The 6000-nt window shown below is 32.1% G+C and overlaps 1 pseudogene across 1 annotated transcript; it reads left to right on the top strand.

The window, feature by feature from the left end:
• Positions 1 to 2726: 2726 nt before the first annotated feature.
• Positions 2727 to 4807, top strand: LOC149888166 (uncharacterized; annotated as a pseudogene). Its single transcript, XR_016452667.1, has 2 exons — positions 2727 to 3368; positions 3440 to 4807. The product of XR_016452667.1 is annotated as an uncharacterized LOC149888166 (transcript).
• The last annotated feature ends 1193 nt before the right edge of the window (positions 4808 to 6000 follow it).

The raw sequence follows: 6000 nt of genomic DNA, 5'->3' as shown, positions 1-6000 counted from the left end.
AATTTCAAAATATGTCAAGAGAAGATATAATCTTTGAACTTACTAGAATTAATGAATTTTCATATATTATGGACACAACAACAGAGTTATTGTTACAAAAATTGAAAAGTTTCAGTTGTAAACGCCACCTTCAATTATGGCATGATGGATCTACAATTAACAACCACGCTTATGTTTTATTCATGGTTAACTGTTTATATGACCCAGCCATATATTTAAAAGATGATGAATATTTTACAAAATATAAAGAGCAAGTTAATGTCCAATCAATTGCTGAAAAACCTGAACTTTATATATTGGCACGTTGTCAATCTTCTGATGCCCAACTTTTGTACACAAAAACTAGAAATGAGGACAATCGGTTGTTAAAATATCCAATTAGTGTAGATGGCATTTTATTATTTGATGAGATGAGATATTTTCATGGTGATGCCCCAGCTTGTCAATTAGAGATTGGTCAACAAAAAGGGGGTGAATATCCATGTTGGTTGTGTCCAATAAACATTCAGCAATCTGCAAATATAACTCATTCATTTATCCAAACAGTATTCAGTGTTCAGGACAGAATTGACAAATCTTGAGCACAAATTGCAGCATGGAAAAAATACGCCAAAATCGAAACAAACTTTATAAAAATTTAAAGAAGTATGAAATTGTTACAGAATTACACGAAAGAGGAAAGCACTTTTATTGTAAAGAAAATAAAAGCAGTTTACAAATTATACTTGATGAAGAAATGCATGGCATTCAAAGATTGCCTTCTCTTTTATACCAAGAAGATAATATATCAATGAAAGATTTAAATCTAGATAGATATGAAATTTTACCATGTGAACCATTACATGATATAAAAGGTCATATATCAAATTTATATGATGAAATAGGCAATCATCTCAGTAAAGATGAAAAAAAATATTTTAAAGATATGGTTACCTTGACTTTTGATAACAAAGAGTGCAAGTGTGGAGTCGACTATAGAAAAAGTTTGTTAAAATTAGTATTGGTGTTGAAGGGTAAGATTGATCAACTAGCATTTGAATTACTATCTACAATGGTTAATATACAGAGCATTTTATATTCCAATGAATCAACAAGGTCTATAGAAAACATTTGTTTCCTTCATAACCAAAGTTTTCTTCACTTGATATATTTAAAAGAACTAGTGAAAGATAAACCGAGATCAATTACCATGCGAGTTTTGTAAGTAAAATATTTACATGCATTATCTGTTCACAGTCCTCAAATGTTAAGAATTGTGTCTGGAATCTCATCTAATACAGAGGAAGAAGAGCGCACTTTTAATGAGTTAAAAACTATCAATAGAACCATAACAAACCACTATAATGATCATGTTATTGTGAATAGCCTTTTACGATTACAAAGTCGTCATTTATTTAACAAAGGATATTCCAATCATCAAGAAGATCAACGCCAAGTAAGTAAGGATGCCATACATTTCGAAAGAAAAAAATCACATATTCCCTTTTGGATAATCAAAAAATACCCATGGGCATGGCAAAGTCATTTGGAAAGAATATCTGACTATATTTGTGAGCAATATGTATGGTGGTATGAAACCGATAAAGGAATAACATTTCGAGATGATTCAAGACCAATTGATTCCTTACTTCAACTAAGGCATTTTAGATCATCTTCTATAAAATCGGAAACAAAAAATCTATCAGAATGTTGGAAAAAATGCATTATTAACAAGCAAATAATACCAGCAGAAAAAATCTAAACTGAAGATGATATAGGAAATGTCTTTGTAATTTACCCTAATTTTCTTCAAGAGTTTAAAGGAGGAGAACCTGTAATCAAGACTTCGAATATAGGATTATCAATAGTAGAGGATGTTGTAAATTGTTTGTCAGTAAAATGAACTTTTAATGTCTTAACTTAATTAGCTTATTATTATTGTTGTTGTTATGTGTGTGCCTGAATATATATATATATATATATATATATAGATAGATAGATAGATAGATAGATATATCAACATTACACTAATAATATTCCTTATAGACAAGCAAGAGTTTTAATAAAACTCTTATTTACATTAATTACATAAAAGTTTTATGTAATTGTTTAACAAAATAGTTTAAATAGTATGTTATAAATAATTCATTTTCGAAAAAACAATTCTTAAAACTTTTTTTTTTTAAATAAGTTTAAAAATATATAGACTTTTTGCTTATAATAATATAAATTTACAGTGCCTTCATAAGTAAATGTAAGATAAGAATAGTAAGCAACTCACAGTGTTATAAAATGGGTTCTAACCTTGACTTTCTGACCCGAGAAAACCCTTTTGTGGAATGATAGCCCACACTATGGGGATCACTTGGATATAAGTATTAAAATCAGATTACAACGTCCTGGCAAGTTATTGATGTTTAAATTTTCTGAATTTATTGATTACACACATATTCGAAATGACAGCTTGTTTTGCATTTTTACAGTAAGATATAATTTTAAATTCAAGTAAACAAACCTACTGTAGCATAAAGAGCATTATGTTTTATGAAAACATAAAAAAAAGTTGAAAAATTAAAAGATATCAAGAAGATAAGCTTCCTTTATTACCAAACAAATATAATATTTTTTTATTCTTCTGTTTTTCTGTTTAACTTTTCATAAAAATTATTTAACTGTGAAAATAAGACAGATTTTGAATTTCGGGAAAAATTCGGGAAAATAAAAATTTCGGGAAAAGGCATGATTTATTTACTTTATTCACGAGAGCAAAACTGCGCACATCTAATTTTACAAAGAAATGCCGAATACAGCAAAAAACCACCAAGACTGCAGGAAAACTGTCTGTTTTCTTTGCTTCAGTAAATGTCAGAGGGAACTGACACCTTTCCTAAAAGAAAAATGCCAAACAATACTCAATGAGAGGATCGATTTTAGTAATGACAAAGTTCCATTTGGAATTTGTGAAAAGTGTCGTTCTTGTTTAAGAAGAAAGGATTCTGGAGAACACATCAATCTCCCATCACTTTACAATTTTGAGACTATAAAAATTCGACCTCAAACTAGAGACACACAATGTGACTGTTTGATTTGTTCTGTTGGAAAACTGAGAAATAATGGTCAACAGAAAGCTTTTGCAGAGCTCAGCACAAAATACTCCATCATCAACTGTCCAAAAACGATGCTCGACTGTTTTTCAATTATTGGAAGAGGATTACCTCATCATTGCACAAAGGGCACTTTGCGAAATAACCTTGTTGCTGTTGCAACCAAGGATCCTGTTGCATCTGAACGAGTTGCTGCTCTTGTTGTTTCAAGTAAGGATTCTTCTCCACATGGCACTGTTCGATTGAGTCAACCACAAGGTGGAAGAATGCTTCCAATAATGCCAGGTAAAAGTTTAACTTTCATGAAAAGATATTTTAGAAATTTCGAAATTAAACAATATCTGCATTTATTTTAGGTTCCTCATCAGCTAGAAAACTATTTCCTCCAAACCCATCAATTAGTATAAAAGAACTTGTTTAAGTTCAGGCAAACACAGGGCTTTCAAACAATGGCATCAAGAGACTAGCCTCTACAATTAATCAGTCAACTTCACAACATATTGTTGAGAAAAACTAAGCTGTAAAATTTGATGCAGTTAGTAAGCAGCTTTCTCACCATTTCACGAGTTCATTGATTAAAGATCATGCTGGATGTGGAAGGACTGTCATTCATTGCAAGGACTTAAAAATGAACTCATTTCTATGAGAAGCACATCAAACAATCATATTGTGAAAGTTGGAATTGACGGTGGGGGAAGATTCCTGAAAGTAAGCCTTGGAATTATTGAATTAAATCGTGAACCTAACACTCCTCCAGCAAAACTCAATTGCACAAACAAGTTTTTCAAGGACACTGGAGTTAAGCGGCAACTTATTATTGCTGTCTCTGAGGACCTGCAAGAAAACTACTCAAATGTGTCTCAAATTTTCGAATTGATCAATATGAGAGACCAAGATTTTGTTTTGTCCTGTGACCTAAAACTGGCAAATATAATTTGTGGTCTCCAAGCACACTCAAGTGCACACCCCTGCACCTGGTGTGAGTCAAGTGCAACGGACCTTTTAAATCTAGGAAAATTAAGAACTTTCCAATCTCTTGATCAGAATGTCTCACTTTTCAATGCAGCAGGATCAAACATCAAAAGAGCTCGTGATTACATGAATGTTGTTCATTCTCCTGTATTTGATCTTGCTGGTGGCACATTAGTTTTGGACTTCATACCGCCAATGGAGTTGCATCTCCTTATTGGTGTTTTCAATCATCTCTTTCCTGCCCTACTAAAAGTTTTCCCTCAAGCAACTCTTTGGACTGACTCACTGCACATTAAACAACAGCCTTATCATGGAGGGCATTTTGCAGGAAATGAGTGCAGGAAGCTGCTAAAAATATTGATCTTCTTCAATATATTGTCGAGAAACACTCATGCTATGCTGCAATACCATTAGTTGATGTATTTCGAAAATTCAATGCAGTAGTGTCTGCCTGTTTTGGATGCGTTCTTGATCCAAGTTATGTACAAAAAATTGAAGCTTTCAGAGTGGCTTATGTGGCACTGCAAAATGTTTCTGTGACACCCAAGGTTCATGCTGTATTTTTTCATGTGAAAGATTTCATTGACAAACACGGCCAAGCTCTCGGACTTTACTCAGAACAAGCAACAGAGGCAATGCATCACAACTTTCAAGTGCATTGGCAAAGGTACAAACGACCTAACCATCATCCTGAATACAGTAAAAAGTTGAAATGCTGCGTTGTGGACTTTAATAGTAAACATTGCTTGTGAAAAGAGCCATTTTAGAATGATTTTTTCTTGTATTAGAATATTTATTTTAAAGCATAATTTTCATTTTAGATACACGATAAACTCTCAGAATATATCTTTTTGTTTCCCTAGTTCATATTTATTGGAATAAATTCAATCGGTTATTGGAATAGAATTTATTGGAATAAATTCTGTCGGTTTTTGACGGAAAACTCGAAAATTATGGTTTATGTCGGTTAAAACTGAAATTTGGCTTCTAAAAAAAAAAAAAAAAATCTTGTCGGTAAATTTTTTTTTTCATTTTCACCCCACCCCCCCACCCCCACACCCCCACGTCTTTGTCGTTCGGTACGGCCCTGTCAATAACTTGCCAGGACGTTGTAATCTGATTTTAATACTTATATCTAAGTGATCCCCATAGTGTGGGCTATCATTCCACAAAAGGGTTTTCTCGGGTCAGAAAGTCAAGGTTAGAACCCATTTTATAACACTGTGAACTGTTTCCATATAAATGAAATTGTAATAACATAAAATGAAAGTATAACTTGTGTTAAACACAAGTTACTTTAAATTTGTTGTTATAAAAGTATTTCAATATTTCGAGAAATCCTTTGATCAATTTGATTTTGTTTATAAATGCAACACAAAATATTCAATAATATTCTAGTTCAACTGACTCCTTAACCAGACATAATGGTTTGCATAATCTAACATTTTTAAGTTTTCGGTACGCATAAGTTATAGCGCAACAACCAATCGGATTTAACTAAGTTTATCGGCTTTTTTTTTCACAAAAAAACTGTCTTCCCGCCTTAGTTCACTTGAGCGCATAAGTTGCGCTGAACTTACGCAAAAACTTACGCAAAAAAAAACAACCGAGTTGATTTTTTTTTTAATAAACCAAGTTTTCTTAATTACAAATCTATATCAAACATGGCTATCTAGAAATACAGGCCTTGACAACGCGCCGAAACTTTTTTTGACTGGAGGCCGATTGAATATGGCTGGATTTCCACGATATTTAATTATTTTTGTTTTACGGTAGTAATACTCTACAGCGATTGGCGTAAACACAAATTTTTAGCGACTTTGTACCGTTTTCTAATCTAACGTTTTTTAATTGAAAACTTCGCACTTTTAGATAAATGTTAATGAGAAGTGCAATATATTTCAATATATTTATCAATAAAGAATTATCAAATATGCCTCGAAAA

Source organism: Hydra viridissima, unplaced genomic scaffold (genome assembly GCF_058129835.1).
Source record: "Hydra viridissima isolate aposymbiotic clone 2 unplaced genomic scaffold, HvirCarnegie_v1 scaffold_5, whole genome shotgun sequence".
NCBI classification, from domain to species: Eukaryota; Metazoa; Cnidaria; class Hydrozoa; order Anthoathecata; family Hydridae; genus Hydra; species Hydra viridissima.
Note: the sequence above shows the minus strand (reverse complement) of the source record. Positions and strands in the feature narration are given on the sequence as shown.